The sequence below is a fragment of the Coenobita brevimanus genome, chromosome 100, assembly GCF_032717465.1.
Source record: "Coenobita brevimanus isolate Jiangsu-jjx chromosome 100, ASM3271746v2, whole genome shotgun sequence".
NCBI classification, from domain to species: domain Eukaryota; kingdom Metazoa; phylum Arthropoda; class Malacostraca; order Decapoda; family Coenobitidae; genus Coenobita; species Coenobita brevimanus.
Genome location: NC_137053.1, coordinates 14,576,949 through 14,599,949, shown reverse-complemented (window position 1 = coordinate 14,599,949; position 23,001 = coordinate 14,576,949). Strand labels below are relative to the sequence as shown.

At 39.9% G+C, this 23,001-nt stretch overlaps 1 pseudogene; it reads right to left on the bottom strand.

Annotated features, from left to right (window-relative positions):
- Nucleotides 1–6,315: 6,315 nt before the first annotated feature.
- On the bottom strand, nucleotides 6,316–6,434 carry LOC145414724 (5S ribosomal RNA; annotated as a pseudogene).
- Nucleotides 6,435–23,001: the final 16,567 nt, after the last annotated feature.

The following is a 23,001-nucleotide window of genomic DNA, read 5'->3' as shown; positions in this document are numbered from 1 at the left end:
AACATGGAAGTGAGCACGGAAGTGGAAAAGTTACTGCATGATAGTAGTGTGACACCAGCTCTAACGAATGGAAGTGAAGCTTGGACCTTGCTGGAGGAACACAAGTCAAGAGTGAGAGCAGTGGAGATGAGTTATTTGAGAGGAGCATGTGGAGTCACATGGAGAGACAGACTGACAAATATGGATGTGAAGGGGAGTTGTAGTGTGGATGTGATAGGAAGCGTTAGAAGAAACACACTGATGTGGAGTCACATGGAGAGACAGACTGACAAATATGGAAGTGAAGGGGAGTTGTAGTGTGGATGTGATAGGAAGCGTTAGAAGAAACACACTGATGTGGAGTCACATGGAGAGACAGACTGACAAATATGGAAGTGAAGGGGAGTTGTAGTGTGGATGTGATAGGAAGCGTTAGACGAAACACACTGAGGTGATTAGGCCATGTGGAAAGGATAGGGAGCGAGAGACTGATGAGGAGAATGTACATGAGTAAGATTGAGGGAGGGATTGGGAGGGGGAAGCCAAGGATGAGATGGAGGGATTGAGTGGAGAGGTATATGAGAGAGGGGTGTGTATGCTGGGAGCAGGGTGGTGAAATGGCTGGGGACAGGGCAACATGGAGGCAATTTGTTTGTGGCCATCCCTTACGGGATTAAGGCTCTGGCAATAGATAGATAGGTATACCAATTCATTACTTTCTTCATAACAAAACTACAGAAATTCGGTACCAGTGTACGTTTATCCGGAGGACTAGTCTCACAAAATTTTCAAGTAATAATAAGGACAGAATATACAGAGTGTTTAACGAATGTGTACAACATTTTGTTAGAAGAAACATCATAGACAAGAAGGAAAAAATAGCTTTTTTTTTTTTTTCAACAAGAAAAACTCAGGAATATTGCCCAGTTGGCAATTTGCTTAAGTCAGCCAAGCTTTTCTGAGCTACTTTAACCCGCCCAGTGCCAACGACGTACATGTACATCGGTCCCTATATGCACAAAGAGTGCTATTGATGTACAGTTGTGAGCAGATGACTCGAGGCCACCTAGTCCACCAACATGTTGGTGTTTTATCTGGTAACAGTGGTAGCTGTGAACTTGACCGAGATTCAGTCGGCTGTTCGGACAAAACAAACCCAGAGATCAATTGACAATGTGCAGTCCTAACTTGTCTCCAATCAATATCATGCAAGTAAATGTATTATATTGATAATGATTAACGTGTCGTACACATGGTAGATATATTTATAACCATAGTATTACAACACTGGCATCCAAATAGTGCTGCGTTCATTCATGTGAGACACACGGGTATCCCGAGTGTGCTGCTCCATCACCACCTCGGTTTGTGACGTAGGCACCACGTGACGTCACGTATGGGGAGAGGCATGAGGGTGGAACTAGTTGACCCGTTCATGATGATAAATATTTATAGAGAGTAATCGTTCGACTTTATCACTCGAATATTAAAAAGCATTGGTCTTCTATGTCAAAACAAACCTATTACAACCTCTAATCTCATATAAATTAAATGCCGCAGCCTACCACTTGCCCCCTCACCCCCCTTCCATCACACGTCCCACCTCGTCCCACCCTTCCTCACCCACCACCCTCCATATAACTCCCACACCCCCCTCCCCTTGTTCCGCCTACTGTGGTGTGAACCTTAAACTGTCCCACCTGTTTTAGAGTCAGAGGTCAACAAAAGTGAGGTTAATTGTGAGGGACGACTGGCATAACGGTGTTTTTTGTGATAATAATGCTAGGTTGCAGGGAAGCCGATAACCCTACGGCATATCTCTTGAAAACTGGTAAAGGTTGTTTAGTTCACGACGATAGTCGAACAAAATAAATCACTACCGATACCTGTGTGTCTCACATGAATGAACGCACCACTATTTGGATGCCAGTGTTGTAATACTATGGTTATAAATATAACTACCATGTGTATGACACGTTAATCATTATCAGTATATTACGTTTACTTGCATGATGCTGATTGGAGACTAGTTAGAACTGCACATTGACAAATTGTCACTGGGTTTGTTTCGCCCGAACAGGTGACTGAATCTTGGTCAAGATCACAGCTACCACTGTTGCCAGATAAAACATCAACATCTTGGTGGACTAGGTGGCCTCGAGTCATCTGCTCGCAAATGTACATGTACTTTGGTAATTTGATATATTTGCCAAAATTCAAATATCCCAATTAGGCGCCAAAACATCGGCTGGGATATTCCCGCGCCTCTCTAGGCCTCTCTAGGCCTTCCTATATAATTTATATACCCAACAGGATTGTTTTTGGCTCCATTAGCATAGTTACCGATAAAGAAAATAAAGATCTTCCTCAAGTCAATGGGTGTCAGAGGCGGCCAATAAAGTCTATGGGCATTACTCCGAAGTTTTCAGCCGCCTGGTCGGGAAGAATCGACCTCAAAATCGACTTAAATGGCTTCTGTGAGTACTTTTATGGTTGTTCTCCATGTTTTCTCATCATTTCTAACTTACCTAGCAAAAATAAAGAAAAGGTCAAAAATTGGCTGACACCACGGCACCATGAGGGTTCAAAGTTTGCTGGCGTTCAGTGGGTTAAGAAAGAGTTCCTGAGAAAATTCTCTGGGGGCAGAATTTGTTTAGTTGGTAAAGCTCCATAATTACTGTACATAAAATTGTAGACCTGCTGAAACAAACAAATTCCAACTTAGATCTGGGTGATATAAATCCAGACGCGTCCACCATTAAAAGAACTGTTAGCCAGCAAAAAAAAATCAGAATGGGCCACAGATGATGGTAACATGTCATCAATACATGACACTGACATAACTGGATACATAGATGCTTTATGTAAATTGCCTGATAGAGTTTTAAAAATCTCAAAGATGATAAATGTAGTCCAGGAATGTGTTTACTAGATTATGTATATGAGTTGGAGTTGCAGTGCAATGATTCAGGTGTCACTGAAATATTACAAAGCAATAAAATAGAGATGAGAGTACCAGTGACTGCTGCAGTAATAAATAAATCTAGTCCAAGTAAAAACCAAAAAAACTGTCATCCAGATTACGGACAAACAAACTGTCTCAGAACTCAAGGCTTCGCACATGCACACCAAGCAACAGACAGGCTCAAAAGTTCGGGCGTAGCCCTAGTAGGCATCATGCCACAGAAAGACCAAAATATGTTAAATCACTTCGTAGGTCAAATTCAACAGATGAACCATATTTGTACTGTGCAAATCCAGGCCACATGAGACCTGAATGTTACATCAAAAATAAAGAGGACAGAGACAAAGCAAAAAGGTTTGAACCCTACTACAGGAAACACAAAACTGGTCAGATGACCTCAGAGTGTAAAATGGTGTAAAAATTGGTAATTGTTCACAGTTCGGGTGAAGACTATATCAGCACAAAAGACAACAATACATAAAACAAAATAAACAATCAAACAAGCCAAATACCGTACTCTGGCAAAATATCCTAATGTTGCATCTTATATTACTCTCATTTTACACTCTGGCTCATGAGCACTCGCTTCTTATCACTCATACATCAGAATCATATTTAACGTTTCTCACATCCTTAACTCCCCGTATGGTTGAAATGAATGTCTTTTAGGCTTTATTTTTAGCACCATGAAAGGACTATAATCAGATTAGGGGAATGTTTGAAAATTGAAGAGATTATGTGATGAAATCGGTATCTGTCTTATAATCCGTTATCTCTCCTAAGTTGAAGAAATTGTTCTACCAGTAAGAAATATTTAGTAAGTAAGGAAAAACTCAAGCTAAGCAATAAAACATCACCATTTCCACGTTAGCATAACACCCTTTCTTACACCTCAGCTCTCTCAACACTCCTTACTTTCTACGTCATTCTTCATAACATACTTCTGCATACCTGCACAGCTTTACGCATTCTTATACACTCACACACACACACACACACACACACACACACACACACACACACACACACATCTATCTATACATATAGTTAACACATAGATTTCGTTTTTTTCGTTTTGATTTTAAAGGCTCCAACATGCTTGCATGTGTCGGGCTTGGTCACCTAATGGCGAATCTTCATGCTGCTCTATCTCTGGCAGCCTCTCCGTTCAGTCCCTTAACCCTGAGGTCACACTTAATGGCCTCGTCCCAGGTCTTTTTTGGTCTACCTCTTTCAACCACACCCCTAATATTAACGATTCTCACTTTCTGCACCCAATCATCATCCCCCATCCTTTCCGCATGCCCAAACCACCACAGTTTACCTCTCCTCATCACGACACTAATACACTCCAGTCCCATCCTACCTTTCAACTCTTCCTTCATAAACCTAGGACCCCCAGGCCTTGCATTCAGGAACGCACTGCACATCCACCTAATTATTTTCATTTCTGTACCTTTGAGCCTGGGAATATGCCCTTCCATTACTGCCCAGGTCTCACTACCATACAGCATTACACTCCTAACAGATGCTGCATACAAAGATCCCTTAGCACGGAGGGAAAGCCCTCTCAATGTCAGGAGAGGCAACGGCTCCCTGAACTTTCTCCAACCACTCCTCACCCTAGCCAAAGAGCTAGCTCCAGCCCACCTCCAGCACATAACATGTCTCTCAAATAACAAAGCTCTTCCACACACTCAAGAGACTCACCAGCAAGTTCAATCCTTTCACGCCTGACAATCTGCACCTGCCCTCCCCAAACATCACACACATAAAATCAGCATTATCTCGCAGTCTAATACCACTATATCTCTTATGCACCCACTTATCACAAACACTTCACAAGATGGAATTACTTCCCATGCCTTTGCGGCAAACTGCACATGGCCACTCTCCCTCTTTTTTGACAGTACCATCACCAACCCTAGATATCATCACTTTTGTTTTATCTGCATTTACTCTTAAGCCCTTGTGCCCCATACCATATCTCCACTTCCTAAATCTTTCCTCCACCACCCTTTTGTTTTCTGTAATCAACATCAAATCATTGACATACAACATCTCCCACGGGAACATTTCTGAAGTCACGTGAGAGGGCTTCAAGTACCATGATAAACAACAAGGGACTCAAAAATGACCCCTGATGCACACCAACATTCACTGAAAACTCATTATTCAAATATCCACTCATCAGAGCGAGCATCCACATACATGGCCACAACCACCCCTAACCAGTCACTCCTAGATCCCAAGCTTTCTCATTGCCCACGTCACCACCTCCCTAGGAACTCTGTCAAAGGTCTTCTCCAAATCAACAGAAACAAAGTGCAGTTCCCTTTTCTTTCCTGTATATTTTTCCTGAAGCTGTCGAAGAACGAATAAGGTATCAGTGGTCCCCCTGCCTGGCATGAACCCAATCTGCATCTCATCAATATTCACTCTTTCACTAATCATACCTTCTAGAACTCTCTCTATTACCTTCATTATCTGATTTAAAAGCTTTATGCCTCTATAATTTCCTCTTTTCACGGCATCACCCTTTCCACTGTACACATTTACAATTACACTCTTCAGCCACATCATCTGGGACAACACGCACACATATAAAATCATATTTATCAGGTTAGTGACTAACCTCACTTTTATATCTCCTGAGGCCATTAACATTTCGGCAGTCAACCCAGACACACCTGGTGCCTTCCCCACCTGCATCCTGCCTATTGCCTCAGTCACAGTAGCAGCGTCAATCAAAGGCCAAGGGCCATACACTGGATCTGCTGGCTCCAAACCTTCCCTGTCACAGTCAAACTCCTCATCAACAACCGGCTATAATGATCTCTCCATGCATCTTTAATATCCCGACTGTTCACTACTACTGTCTGTCACTAGGACAAGGTCGGGTAAATTATTACCAAACACTGCATTCATTGCCTGACTTTAAAATGCATCATCTACCAGTTTTAACCCGTTCCCTTCTTTGAACACGATTTTTCCAGTCAATATTCGGATAATTTAAGTCCCCCCAAATAATGCAATCTTTATTTTGTATTACTGATTTTACTCGTATATCGCTGTACAATAATTTGTTGTTTTCCTTGTCTAACTTGGGAGGTCTGGAAAATAAACCTAAAAGAATGGGAATTAGTCTCTATGGAGCTGTTGACTTACAAAGAATAGCATATCTCAACATCCAATTTACTGATCTGCACTGCATATTTGGGGTTTTTAATATATATATATATATATATATATATATTCATTACCAGACGCCATGTATCCCAAACGGGGTGGCCAAGGCTTAGAGTTAATTATTTTACAGGGAGGGGCACTAATCCTCCACCAACCCCACTTGACACGTAGGGAGAACGTTATGCCAACAGCATCTGGCGTTCCCAGGCGGTCACCAATCCAAGTACTAACCAGACCCAACGTTGCTTAACTTCGCTGATCGGACGGGAAGCGGTGTACTCAACGTGGTTTGGCCGTTATATATATATATATATATATATATATATATATATACTTCGTATATATATATATATATATATATATTTGTACTCCGTCGCCGGTTTTCTGCAGTAGCGAAATTTTCAAGTATATCGTAGTTTCTTAGCGATTCCTCTCCAACAGGGTGCTTATCACGAGTGTTTAAGCAAGATTCTGTAATCATAATGCTGTGATGTCGGGATTTTCGATTATTCGTATCGCTTTAAAATGATACAGAAAAATGAGGAGATGGGTAGTAAGGAGAGTAATAGATGTAAAGAGGATCTATGTAATATTTAGAAAGTGAATGAGAGAAGAAAAGAGAAGGCAATTACTAACTAGTGGAAGAAAGGATACTAAAAGAGACCAAAATTAAAAATAACAAACTAAGTAGTAAAAGCCAAAGGATTCGAACATTAATGCTTATCGCCCATATCATTAGAAAAAAAAATCAGTAATCCTCTGGCAATTGGAGGCATATCATCGTAGCTTCTCCAAAATTGATAATAAGTCCTTTTATTTCACTGTTCACTAATACTAAGCTAAATAGCGTGCTAGCATTCAGAGGCCTGAAATCAGGGGTATCAAACTGGTGAAGGTCATTGAGCATAACAGGCCTGTGAATAATTTCTAATACATACTCTTTAAATTGCCGTTCCCTTTGCTAAGGATACAATAGAAATGGTGAATAATGGCAAGCTAAAGGAAAAGTTACTGCAAGATGGTATTTTTTCTTGCAAACTCCTCTGGTAATCGGAGGCCTATCATCGCAGCATCACCCAAATTATTGACAAACAAGCCATATATCCCGGAATACTGCCCACAAAGTTTGGATACATTTTCCCCACGTGATTTTGAGGTATTTTGGTAACAACTACACACACACACACACACACACACACACACACACACACACACACACACACACAAACACACACACTTAATCACAAGGGCCGTGCATACGTGTATTCTTAATGCAGAGAAACAATAACAGAACCAGTTAGGTAAGAGAGCTTCATAAGTTCATCCTTCCATCACTGCCACAGTCTCTCTCTCTCTCTCTCTCTCCAGCTTATTATATGCCCCACATATCTTTCCCATCTCTCTTTTTGTCGCTCGCAACAATTCACTTTCCTCACCCACATCTACCTCAGTATCACTACACCTTCAACTGTCACTACTGCTTCACCTTTGCCATTCACCTGTCTCACCACATACCCCTGCCTATTTTTAGCACAGCTACAACCTTCCTCTAACAAACAATTCTTTCAGTACAGAACACTCTGCACCAAATCTCATCCCGTCTTCACACCGAATTCCCATATTAGACATTCCATTTATTTTAACTTCATTCACCACACTTTTCTTCGTTTACACACATGGCATTTTCTGTGATACGTGACTTGCCTCTCCACACCTGCCAATCTCATCATGTACCTCCTGTCTCTGTTTCCCTTAATGAACCGATCTCACTATACTTTTCTCTCTACCTTATACATCTTTTACATCACACCTTCCCCTCTATCACATCTGCCTTCCTCGAGGTGTCTGGTTTCCTCGCTGTTTATCCTACCTCACCACATCTGTCTCCCGTCCATCATATCCCAAATTTATGACACATGAAGAAGTGGTCGATGAGTGGAATGATGTTACCTGGATCGCGAGATGGATCCCTCATTGGACGGGTGGTAACAATCTGATGACTAGAGTTCGTTAACAGAGTTTTAAATTAATGATTTTCTTCAAGACCTAACTACATTTCATTTATACATCCCTGCTATTACGTACACAGTAGTCGTAAATTAATTGACCCCAGCATGTTTCAGTATAAACTATAAACGTTGTTGTGTTACTGCCCAGGTGAAGGCAAATGAAGATACAAGAAGGTGATGATGTGTGAGAGATAGTTTGTTCCTCGATGTATGTACGTATGCATGTATGTACGAGTATGCATGCAGACAAATATACAGATAACTTCAGAGATTGAAATATGTCTCCCTCACATCTACCGAGGAGCACACACACACACACACACACACACACACAGATGCTCTTAGATATATAACCATTTTTAAAGATACTGAGGAAAAAGCGAAAATAAAAGCATCGCTATACAGCATTCTTACATCGCTTTCTTAGACACGCTGAACATTACCTCTCTCTCTCTCTCTCTCTCTCTCTCTCTCTCTCTCTCTCTCTCTCTCTCTCTCTCTCTCTCTCTCTCTCTCTCCAGTTTCTTATCAGCAATTTCTACCTTCCTTATCTATTTCAGTGTCTCCCCTCTGCAGCTCATCTTCCTCGTTCCCGTGTCTCTTTTATCATCTTCATCACTCATATCCCACCTCCCACAGCAGCTCGTCTCTCTCACTCTCCTCTCCTCTTTTATCCCCCACTGCTCGTCTTAAAACCCACCACATGTCCAATGCCTGGGACTTACACTCCTCCTCTTACAAATGCTTCCCTTACCTCAGCTTTCTCTGCATTACACTTCTGACCCAAATCTAAGTAGTCACAGACTGTGAATGAATCTGAGCTAAATAAATGTGTTCAAGCGATACCATATTATGGCAGTATATAAGTACTTCTTAACGATCCGATCAAAGTATAGTAAAAATATTCGCATTGGTTGTAGAATTATCGGCAATTGTTGTTAGTCAGACGAAAAAAATAAAAAATCTTCCGTTAGATGGTAATATATGGAACTAATTTCATTTGAATGTTGAAACAGTGATACAGCGATACCATGTTAACAAGTCGCTTGCAAAATTATCCATATAATATACACTGGCGTAAAATGCTGTCGGCTGCATGAATTAAAAAATGAGAAACACAGCTTCTTGAGTTTTTTCTCACCCAGTTCAAGGAAAATAATGCAACAACGCAAAATCTGATGCATTAAATGTTACTTTCCAATATCAGTTAGTGTAGAATAGGACTTTTATTCATCATTACCTATGAAAATTACCAATAGAACTGCTCAGTGCTGCAAATTTGTTCTTGCTTGTTTCTGTCTGCATTTTCAAAATGAAGTAGTGCGTGGGAAGTGCATTTGCTGTATTACAGTCTTTATTACTAAGTCACCGTAAAGATACTGGAATCATAACAAGCAGCCTCGAAGATACCAAAAAAAAACTGATGCTGTTTCCTTTCCTTTGTACTTTTCTGCAGCTTGTACAAACCTTCCTTCCTCCATGTATTGATTCCTCTTCCCCCACTCTTCCTTCCTCCTCTTCCCATATCCTCTTTCAGAAAAGTGCGAGCGTCGGCATAATTCAATTTTAACTTTTCCATCGTCCTCTCCGGCTTATCATAGTTCCTGCACACAGCTTAAATATTCTTTCGCCTGGGTGTTACTTCTTCCTGCTTCCTAATCCTTCTCCACCTCCCAGTTTCACCTCACTCTCCTTTTCCCTAACCTTCCTTCCTTTCCCTCACTTTCTGTCTGTCTGTTTGTCTGTCTGTTTCTCTCTCTCTCTCTCTCTCTCTCTCTCTCTCTCTCTCTCTCTCTCTCTCTCTCTCTCTCTCTCTCTGTTTTAAATCATCGTCCTCTCTTTATCTATCCACCAATTTATTATTATTTAAGCACACAAGCGACAACACTTATACAGTCTAACTCAGCTCTGAGGCCAGTGGGTGTGAGGTGGTGTAAATCAGGGCAGGAACTGATTAAATAAAGATAAATGAAAGGTGCGTGGAAAGGAAGGGAAGAGGAGTGAGGGTGGAGGGATGAACTTGGAGTAGCTGCAGGAAGGAAGTGGGAGGGCTGAGAAGCAGTATTAAGAGAGTAGCATAGGAGGACAGGAAAGTTGAAAAGTGGAAGACAGAGATGAATATGAAGCAGGGAGGAAGGATATTAAGGAGAAGGAAAATGGAAAGGGTGGCAATAGCGATGGAGTGGAAACAGGAAAGGTGTGGCAGTAAGTACAGGTAAAGTTGAAAGGGGAGGAAGTAGTAAAATCAATGGAGTAAAAAATACAGAGAAGCAAGAAGGAAATTAAGGAATGTCATATCGTAGGGAAAGAGAAGAATGGAAGGGAAATACGCCTAGGGAAGGGAAATAGCCTTGAGGAGGGATATATGCATAGGGAAGAGAACTATACAGGATATAAACTGATGAGTGAAGAAGTAGTACTTATTTTTGTTCATTGTTTATGATACACACAGAACCCGTCTAAGGATAAATGAGTAAAAGGCCGAACAGATCAAAATAACTCCGTCAACAGAGTAGCGATGGAAGAGAGAGGAGTAAATAATAAATGAAATGGAATGTAAGATGATAGGGATAATGAAAGAAAAGGAATAAAGAAAATGACGCAATTAGGTGCTAAAGTGAAGAAAGAAACGGAAAAGCGCAAGACGGGAGAGAGATAAACAGCAAAGAACATCAGCCAAGGAAAGGGACATAAGAAGATGAAAGTCAGAAAAGAAAAATAGTGAAGAAGATGAGCATTAGTAGAGTCAAGCGATGGAAGATATATAGGTAAGGGAGAAAAAAATATCAGTAAGCAAGACAGACAAAGTCAGGCAGAGGAAACAGAGACAGATACAGGAAGCAGATACTGGCAGGGGGAGGGGGGCATAAGCTGGCAGAGGAGGAAGAGGAGGCAGAGGCAGGCATGGGATACAGAGACACGTAGGGGAGGCAAAGACAGACAGTTTAGGCAGAGTCAGGCATGGGAGGTAGAGGCAAGCAGGGGTGACGAAGACAGGCAATGGAAACAAAGACAAGCATCGGAGGCAGGACGGAGAAAGAGCTGGCTGGAATACGAGAAGAATGCAGAAGTAGGCTACAAGGGGGGAGGCAGACAGGAGAAGCAGAGGTAGGAAGGAGAGGCACAAGTAGACAGAAGATGAAGAAGAGGCAGAGGCAAGAAAGGAAGGCACAAGCAGGAAGAGGCAGTCATTAGATGTACATACAAGGAGACAGATGAGACAGAGTCAGGCATGGGAGGAAGAGGGAGTCAAGAGAGGCAGAACTGGTAGTGGAAGTAAACATAGGCATGGGAGGCAAGACGGGGAAAGAGGCAGTAGGGATAGGAGAAGCGTCCAGAAGCAGGCATGCAAGGGAGAGACAGACAGGGGAGCTAGAAGCAATCATGGGAAGTAGAGGTAAGAAGGGAAGGTAAACGCAGGCAGGAGAAGCAGAGACAAGGAGGGATGGCAGAAGATGGAATTACAGGTGAATAATAATAGCAGTAGAAGTTGTAGTAGTAGTAGTAATAGTATTAGTAGTAGTAGTAGCAGTAGTAATAGTAGTGGTAGCAGTAGTAGTAGTAGCAGTAGTAGTAGTAGTAGTATCCTGGGGGGGAGTGAGAGGACGTGTGTCCCAGGCGTTCCTTGTTTTCGTCTCAAAATCATAACAATAATGATGGTGGGTTCTTAGAAATTTGTACCCACTACATCATAAGGTGGACATTGATTTATATGTGAAAGAAATTTGTAAACATCAGTTGCACAAAGCATGGAAAATGCGAAAAAGTTTTAAATTTATGGTGTGAGAGGGAGGAAGAGTGATGAGTGTGTGTGGAGGGACAGCTGAGAGTGAGGTGCTGCCCTGAGGTTACCAGAACTGGTATCAACACCATGCACTTCATCACCACCTGGCACCCACCACCACAAATGTGCTGCTCCCCACACCCACAGTATAAGTATCGTCACCCTCACTCACAATATAATTATCTCTCTGAAGCTTATTTTTCACAATTATCAACTTTGTCCACAAATAACAAAGAGACAAGGGAAGCCTGTCACACACCTCTTGCTCCCTCCATTATCATTGGAGCAATAACTCCATTTCCCTAACACATAAGTTGTTACCACATAGTGTATATCACAAGCACCATACACCCACTGATCATTTGCACATACACCAACCAGTCATACGATTTGTAAAAACAATATCAAGCTGTGAATGTGACAATAACTGCCACTAACAATACAACATTCACTAACACAACACCAGCATAGACAGGTGGTATAGAAGTGTGGCATACAGTAACATTAGGTAGGGAATCTTACACACACCCCAGATGACACAGTAATGTAAACATATCATACATACATACACACACTCACTGTTTGTTTTTCCATCCATTCATCCATCATCCAATCCTACGTTGCCCCATGAGAAGCGTAGGAGCCCGGGGCTAGGCAAGTTGGTCCTGACATTTAAGAATAGAGTGACCAGCCTCACTCATCCCTGAGTGGCATTACGTGAGCAATAACCCAACCACCCCATGGATATACACCTTCACCAGCTCAATCCGACTGGAGCGCCTCAATTACCCACTAAACCACCAGGAGCCATAATTTGGTTATGTGGTTACCACCCAGAGTAGTAAATGGTTCCATTGTGTACAGGCAACCATTGGGCTTGTCACTTAGTGCAGAGTCACCCACAGGCAGAAGGACCAGGAAGGAATGAAGGAAAGAATGACAAAAGAGGGAGTGTAAAATCACCCGTAGGCAGAAGGACGAGGGAAGAATGAAATAAAGAAAGAAGTTAAATTACTATAAAACATAATTAATAAAAAACCTCATCATACATATATTGTAGACTCAATCACTGTAGATTAATCAATAATTAAATATAATAATTAATATCACTGTAATAACTAAAATATTAACCGTAATATATTAGTAAGAAATGTAATTGTAATTACAATATCACCAAATTTAGTCATGGTACCCTAGTTTTAAATACAATATTACTATTACATACAGTAGTAATAAGCGTAATTTTAATGTCATTTCAGTGTGATAAACCTTATGTAAACTCTTGTGATATTACAAACTAGAACTACTTATATACTTAACCGTCACCAAATTTCTAACACTATCTCCTAATTATAATCAATACTAATTAAACCATGTTAAGCCAATGTGCCTTACTAAACAAGGTGCCTTCTATTATCATAACCACCACAACACACCACAACCATGCATCACACATCATCTGCTGCAACACCAGCACACACAGTGTCCCAGCACCACACCCCCCATCACTCTCACCCCTACACCATTATGCCTAAACACCCAGTACCACTACACAAGGCTCTAGTGCACCACACCACACTACAACGATGCATCACACATCATCTGCTGCAACACGAACACACACACTGTCCCAATACCACATACCTCACCACTCTCACCCCCACACCACAACGTCTGAAGACCAAATATCACTAAGCGACACACACACACACACACACACACACATTGCCTCTACACCACACACCACACCACTCTCACCCATACACCGTAGCACCTGAAGACTCTATCTATCTGTCTATTGCCAGACACACACACACACACACACACACACACACACACACACACACACACACACACACACACACGTATGGTTTGGTTATATGGTTACCACCCAGCGTTGTAAATGGTTTCTTGGCTTACTGGAAACCATTTGGTTTATCACTCAATGTAAAGCCATCTGTAAAAGAAAGAAAAGCAATAAGAAGTGACAGGAAACATGGGAGAAATAGGAAGAGAGGAGGGTCCTGAAGACTCAGTACAATTAAAGAAGGCTCTACAGTACTGCACCACAGCATTGTCCACTTATGTAAACATAGGAAGACTCTGAGATGAATGAAAACGATTGTGTCAGGTATCACATGAGGAGATAAGATCGCTTCCTGGAAAAAGGAACACACGAAAGCAGGGGATATAATCACTGCAATTAAAAACTAGTGATAAAAAACATATGTGAAAATGAATTGGTCACGTCCTATGTAGAAGAGATAACATGTGGACAACGATGGATAACTGAGTGGTAACCCCGAAACGGATCGAGATGATGGGGCAGATGGTGAGATGAGATTCGTAGTTCTCCTGGGACTGGATGGAATAAGCAAACAGCCAATAGGTCAGAGCGGAATAAAAGATAGAAGAGGCCTATCTCCTGCAGTGTACTGACTGAGGCTGTTGCGCTCTTGCTGCCAATGATAATGATTATTATATCTCGCCGGCTGTGCATAAGTGTGACGAATGACAGCCAGATATCTCAAATTTCATCATTCTAACTATTCATTTTTATACTTAGCGTATATTCTGTAGTGCCAGTGTCACCAATAAAGACCTTAGAATTATTACTGGATGAAGATTCACCTTAACATTATATCACATTTAACTATCTCATTTTTCACCCATTGCTAACATATCGCTGGTCATGTAAATGTTACTGAGCAATGAAACCTCAGTATTCAAGATATGTTTATGATTAATATGAATTTCATTATACCCATGACATGGGAAGAGGATTCTGAGTAATACCAAGAGATGTGAAAATACAAGAAGGAATTTTAAATAATAGGCGTAACCAGAGAAAGGAAAGAAAAGCAATAAAAGAGGGGACAGAGATGGGACAAGACATTATAAAGAATGCAAAAGAAAAAAAGAGTAGGAAAGGAATAAAGAAAATGAAGACTTAGAAGAAACGTATAGAGGATAAAGGAGAAAGTGGCAGAGACAAGAGGAAACGAGAAACGGCGAGAAGAAAACAGACATGGAGAAAAAGGACAAAAAGAGAGAATATGGTAGGTCAGGAAGCATCGAGGCGTTAGGCAAACAGATATATGACAAAGATGTTGGCATGAAACGGGAGACAGGATGTTAGGCTTACCGGTATACGGTAGAAAGGCAGAAGGCGAAATGACAAAGGGCAGAGAGGAAGAGAGAGAGGAGAGGGGGTCGCAGGTGATGGGAAAGAAAGGCAGGAGGAAGTACAGTAGTCCGAACAAAGAGGGTGGAAAGAGGACGAAGAAAATGCAAAATATAAGAAAGAACTGGAGGAGCGATTGGATAAATATGATTTGGAGCAGATGGGGTTGGTGGAAGGTCTGTGCAAGATATTCGCTGAAGAAATTTTTGCAGCATGTGAGGTGGTGTGTGGGGTGAAGAGGAATAACAGAGGAATTAGTAGGTGAAGAATTGGGAGGTTTTAGGAGAAGTTTTTTTTTTTTTTTAGATTACATATTGATCCTAAGGTCTTTAGTGGAAAAGTTTCTAGAGACGGGAAAGAAGTTGTATGCGCCCTTCATGGATGTGGAAAGAAAAGGTATAACAGCGTGGATGGACAAGGAATATGGAAAACATTAGGAATATAATAATTAAATGGGAAGTCGTTGAATGCCGTGAGGAGTATGTATGGGGGGCCAGAGGCTTGTGAATGGCGAACTGAGTGAATTTTTCCATCTGAATGCTGGACTAAAATAGGGGCGTGTCATGTCTCCATGGTTGTTCAATCTAGATATGGATGGAGAAACATGGTAGGGTAGTGGATGTTGGACCGACCGTAATGATAGATGGCATCGTTATGAAACTTCCTGTTCTGTTTATGCAGATGATACTGTATTGTTAAGTGAAGATGAATGCAAACTAGATGGCTTGGGGAATGAGTTTTGGGAGAGTGAGTAAGAAACGGTATTTAAACGTGAATGAAGCAAAGAGTAAAGCTGTGGTATCCAAAGAAATGAAGTCACTAAATGCACAAGTAAGTTATATGGCGGAGAAAATGAAAATTTTGGTGTATTTAAGTACTGTGGTAGTGTCATGAGTAAGGATGGAATTTTAGAGGATGAAGTGCTTGAAATGGTACAGTAGGGAAGAAACGTTGTTTCTTTGAGAGCGCTGATAGGGAATTAAGAAGTCAGCATGGAAGAAGAAGATGCACTGCATGACAGTACTGTGATACCAACTCTAACGTATGGAAGCGAAACATGGACCTTGATGGAAAGACAAGGGTCAGTAGTGAAAGCAGTGGAAATAAGTTATTTGATAGAAGCATGTGGAGTTACGTGGAGAGACAGACAGAGAAATGAGAAAGAGAAGGAGCATTGTGGTGTCAATGTGGATGTGATAGAAAGCATTGGGAGAAATACACTGAGGTGGTTTGGCCATGTCGAGAGGATGGAGAGCGAGAGACTAACGAGGAGAGTGTGTGTGAGGTGGAAGAAGGAGAGATGGAGGGGGAGACATGGGATGGCTTGGAGGGATGGAGAGTTAAATGAGAGAGGGGAGTGTGAGCTGGAGGGAGGACAGCAAAATGGTAGGAGATATATATATATATATATATATATATATATATATATATATATATATATATATATATATATATATATATATATATATATATATTAATTCAGTTCAGTTGAGATGTAGGGTCGGGGTACCGGTATTGCCTTTTCTAAGACACCCCTGTTTCTCTTCAGTTTTGTTCTTTTCCCTTTAAGTACATAATTATAAATGACGTCATTACATGCATTGACCATCGTCATCATCCATTAACAGTATTCTGTTTACCTGTCATAGTAACTCATATACTCACATCACTATTTATCCGTACATATTACACATTTTCTAATAATATATAGTCATTGCTAATTATTAGCACAATACGAGTACATGGATCAGTGTCTGGTCAGTACCCATACACCTGTCCTCATACTGTCAAACAGCAAACATGACAGTCGGTGAGGCGTCAGTGACGGTGGCAAAAAATATTTCCAAACAACCTACAGCTCGTGTGGTGGAAAAGGAAGGATATATTTGACGTTTTCGGACACTCTGCTCTGTGGTGGCCATGGCTTCCCATCACAGCCTAGTCAGGGACTATTAGTCGCCAGTGTACATGATATCATTTTTGTCCTTCTGATGAAAAATTGAGTTTAGGATCCTACAAATTCTGCCAACAATTGGCCGATAGCAACTGCGACTATATCATCTAAGAAAATTAAAATAGCTCTATTACATTGGCTGGATGACCACTTATTTTCTGCTGTCAATCAGGTTAGCTACAAGGGAGATCATGGTACCAATAACTATGTCTGGATGATCTAGCATGTTGTTGATTATTATACCCAATGTCTCTCTCCAGCCTATCTGTGCTTCCTTGATTCGAGTATTCAACAAAGCGAATTACTGGACGTTGTTTAACAAACTGCATGAGAGGGGGACTCCTGTTTATCACAATGTTTTGTTAATATACTGGTACACAGTACAAGAATTAATTGTGAAGTGGGGTAACTCCACGTCTTGTGGCTTCAAAACATTATATGGCATCAGACAGGGAGGTATATTGTTTCCTCACTTATACAGTACAATATTTAAATGGATCATCTAAGCACCATACTGAGGGATAAGAAAATTGGCTGCTGCATATATGATAAATGCATAAATTCATTAAGTTACACTGATGACATGGAGCTTATGGTTCCCATGGCAGATGCTCTGCAGATTCTAATTCATACGTGTCAGGCATATGTTAATGACCATGACAACATTTACAACACCAGAAAAACCGAATGCATGGTTTTTCCCCCAAAGATATCCAAAGTCAGCTACATGAAATCAGCATAGCCTGATGGAGTGCTCTTACCTTTGTTGATAGTTTTACCTCCCTTGGTCATATCGTAACAGAAGACAGAAAAGATGACTGTGACATACTAAACCAGCTGAGGAACTCCTAGAGTAATTGGTAATACCACACTGAGGAATTTCTCTTATTATACCCAGGAGGTAAAACTAGAGTTGTTTAGGAGTTACTGCTACCTTAAACAAGTTAAGAGTATCCCACAATGATATACTGAAAAGAATGATCAGGTAACCAAGATGGAAGAGCTTACATACAATGTAAAGCGTCTAGACATGATCAGAAGAAACTCTATATATAACCTCAAGAATTGAATAATCATCCAACTCTATTACCATTACAGTTAGGCAAAGCATTGGGTATGTAACTGGTACAATGCACCAGGAATGGGTGAGCTTCTTATATCGGTAGAAATATTCATATAACTGTAATATATATATTTTTAATATCCCACTTTCTAACTACAAAAATATGCAAGTTTAAGTACAAATATTATTACTTAAAATAATATTATTACTAACTGTTGTTGTGTATTTTTCAGGAACAATGCTAATTTGTTCTTTGTTAATTACTTTATCCATTACTTTTGAAAAATTCTGTCTTTATAATTCCCTATGAAGTTGCTATATATCATAATCGCTACTATTATTACTACTGTTATCATTACTGTTATGATAATTTATACTACTACTACTACTATTATTACTATTACTACTATTTGTTCTTATTTTTAAAACCAATCATTATAATATTATGAAACATCAATAATATGTATACAATATAGCCTATGTCTATGACCAAATAATCTGCTCCACAATAATATACATGTAACATTTAAGTATCATTTTTCCGGTTGTAATTATGTCTATTTTATGGACGGAATAAAGTTATTATTATTATTATTATTATTATTATTATTATTGTTAATATTATTATTATTATTATTATTATTATTATTATTATTATTATCATCATCATTATTATTATTTGAACCACAACTACCAACACAGTTTGTTTTATTGTTAGGTTTTTGTAGGCTTGCTTTTAATGTCTTTTTATTTATTTATTTTTGGCTCAAGGGAATGACACCTTAATGTTCCCCGTATGCAATACAAAAAACATATAAAGTATAGAACTTAGTCTTATTGCTTTCTCCTTCCTCTATCAGTCTCTTTACAAGCAGTATCTTTCTAATTACCTCATTCTATCGCATATTCATGCTATCATCTTCCATTACCATTCTCTCTTCCTCATCTTATCTGTTTATATTCATCGTCTTGCATTTCACTTCTACTCCCCCTCCTTATCCCTCCCACTCCTTTACTCAGTTTCCCTCATCCTCGTCATAACCTCCTTTCATCCCTTCTTCCCCTGTCACTCCCTATTCCCACTCTATCTTTTCATTCCACATCTATTTTTCAATTGGGCAAAAATAACGAAATGAGTATATTATAAATTATCTTTCTCAGTATGCATTATTCATTTTATGATTATTGTACTTGCCACGGGCCTTATTCCTTATAAATTCTCAAGAAGTAAATGGGAATTATGATACCGTGAAAACTTAACCATAAAAAAAAAAAAAAAAAAAAAAAAAGCGACAATGAACAACGCAAATGTAAGTGGATGTTACCTGTACACGCACTGTTCACTATCGTCATTATCACAAACAGGTCCTGGTTACTGAATAATAAATGGGATGAGTGGAGTCAAGATACGGAAAAAAAAGGAGCACACAGGGAATGCAACACTTGCACCCACTGGTTGGTCTAAGGCCCGAACGTTTGACCTTGCAGTGTGACACTGGCCTTCGACCGATTGCTCTCTATTTTGACTTACATCATTCCTAACTTACATTTAATCCTTCTGCTAAGTTTGTTCGAAATCAGAAAATTCTGTTTGACCTTTGTCCTCTGACCTTTACTTTTGACATTCCTCTGTGATATTAGCCTTTGACTGCTCGTTCTCAAAGTCGAAAACCTTTACCAATCCCTTACAGTGAGAACATCTGAAGTCTGACTGAAGTTGACCGTGTAATGTGACCTTGATCTTAGACCTATTGTTCTTAAAACACAGTAACTAAGTTCCTCGCCTGATCCTCAGTACTTCCATCAAGATTAGCCCAAACATGTCAAAACTGCTTTAACCATAATGCTGAATCACAGACAGGAGGGTCAAACTCTGAACTCTGATTGTTACTTTGATTTTTTTACTATTCAAAAAATAATAGCCCTTCTTTCTTGCACAAACTTCAACCGTTCCACCAAATGTTTTTAAATCAGATAAAAACTATTGAAGCTGACATTGCAAGGTCAACATTTGGCAATCCGATCTCTTTGACCTCTGGCCTAATGTTCTCAGAAATAATAGTTCAATCCTTTGGCTGTCCATCACGTATAGATGAGATTGGATAAAAACATTCTGAGTTATTTTGTTCGCACACACACACACACACACACACACACACACACACACACACACACACACACACACACACACACACACACACAGAGTGGGAAAAGCATCATCACAGTGCCCAGCAAAACTGTGCCATTGGGCCACTTCTCCATTCATTGCACAACCTTGAATCCTGAAATAAAAAAATGCTGATTATATTTTAAAAATTACAATCTTATACTGTAAACAGTATTCTGAATGTGCTGATTTCAGAAATAATGTCAAAATTAGTGTAGAACGTCAGCTTATTTTATAAATCATCCATTAAAAATAGTCCAGTAAAATAAAATCAATTCTGTTACCTGATGAAATTCCTTTCTTTTGAGATACAAGATTAACTGATGTAGACACAATCTTGTTCTAAACAGAAGCAGTAGTCGGCCATCATGTCTGTGTGGCATCTCCCTTAATACCCTTTTTCCACTGTGTTGATATTCTAGTGGAAACTTTCTCTCTATGTTCCTCACTTACTGTTTCATGGTTTTCAAGAAAGCAGTCGACATGACTATGTAGGAAATGAAACCTGACATTCATATACCCAGTGTTGACTCGTGGCTCAAAAGTCCCATAAACATTAACCAAGATACTTATTGTAGTCATCATGCTGTCCCTGAAGCACTGACAACACTTTTATATGGCTGCTCATGATTCAGCTGTGCTTATCGAATTCAATGTTTTTCGTTTTTTTGAATTCTCATAACTTTCCTTAAGATGAGTTGAATGACCAATTGAAAATGAAACAAATGAATTTCTCTTACGTAATAAAACACACTTAAGACTTCTTTTTGAGCTATCAATAGAGAGATTTCTTTCATCTGGCTGATATTGACTGCAATCCATTGCTTCCAAAAGTCATTGGTTATCATCACAAAATACAAAGTCATCCTCTGTTTTGAAAACAAAAGCAGTTAATTCTTTCCCAGGTTCTGAAGAAAGAAAATGTTCCTGGAGCTAGCAGGATTTGTCCTTCCATCGTGACTCCGTTAATTCAGCATTTTCCTTTGGTAAACGAAGATCACCTTGCAATAATTCGCTTGTTTCAGCGTGACTAAACAACTGTGCGGCCATGAGATTAAGAAGTAAATCACTGAAATCACAATCCCCATCATCATTTTTTATTCAGACAGACACTGATCAGCTTCATCTTCGAGACAAAGTAGAGTAATGAAGACTGGAACAAGTCTTCCAGTCTTCATTTACGTGAAGGATAGGTATTCTGGCTGATGGGAGGTCAGGATTTTGCCTTAGTGTTGAATCCTGAAATATCGACAAGGCAGAAATGGCAATTATCGATATGATTTTATGGATCCATCTTATCAATTGGAATCTCAAAACCTAAGCTTACAGGTCTATTGCTGTTAGCTTTCCACTGAACTCCTCTGAGCCATTGTTTCAGGTCTTTAACACAAGAGTAGCAGACTGAATGAGGGGCCCTAGGCTTATCTTGATCATCCACTTTCATTCCGAAACATGCATGATATACATCTTAAACAAAATCTGATATATCTGTCTGCTGCTTTGGTGCAGGAAAACATCCAGAGACTTCTGGGTCAAGTTTACACTTTATTCGATTAGTTGCCATAATTACAACTTGAAAAAATAATAAGTTATGCAGTAATATAGAGTTAGCTGAGCCGGTAAAGCAGTTGACAATAACTGAACAAAATTCATACGAAAGAATATATATGGTAGAGATAATATATACATAATATAATATATATAAAGATGCATAATATAACAACCAAGAAAAATATCATAGAAATTACATAAATAAAAAAAAAATAAAAATAATTATGTGCAAATACGAGAATCATGCAGCAGAACGGTGTACTGTATTCCAAACAAAATATAACATATTTCTTGACCAAATGTCACGTGCTAGGGAAAAATTATGCATTCTCGCAATGAGTGCTTTCTAATTATCTTGATTTAAGTGTCAGTTCGTAGTCATTAAAACTGATGCAGGCAGTGATTTATTGAAGCTTTCTAAACTCTCCGATTTCTTGGATATATGCATCTGTTAGGAAATTTCCCTTCATTTTTGAGTGTGTCTAATTTTAGGTATAACTATGGGCTTTCATAGTCCATTACTAAAGTCCTGTAATCTATACACAGTGTAAAACAGGGAATGTTTTTGTGCTTGAACAGACAAACTTACTTGCCAAAATAGAAATTAATAACTGCCACCACCGGTCAGAATTGTTATTTCGAGATGGAAATTTCACCCAGCCATCCTTCTGCCAGCCCGAAACTCATGTTGACTGTGAAAACAAATTACTTCCAATTCGGGCACAATTTGGGTGACAGTTTCGACATGTAAGATCCTATCCTGCTGTAATCACCTACCGAGCGACTTGCAATTCCTCAGTCCAGCCAAGCCTGCAACTCTAACCCGCCCAGAATCAAACATGGTCATGTTCCCAGGTCTGCTGTGTATCGCCAACCAGTCTTAATTAAATCTGGCAAAGGCGCATGCACGGATGTTTGGAAGTGCACTTTAGGGCATAGAGATGGCTGCTGGGGATAGACGGGAGGGGGAAGAAGAGGAATGGAGAAGCGTGGTGGGGATGAGAACAGCAACAATGCTCGAGTGGGGAGGCATGATTGAAATGGGGAGAGATAATTGTGTGTAGGGAGGGGGGTGAAAGAAAGAGTGGTCAGGACGGCGAAGGAGAGTAGCAGAAAATATCGGAACGAGAAAGGGAAAAGAATGCTTAGGTATGAA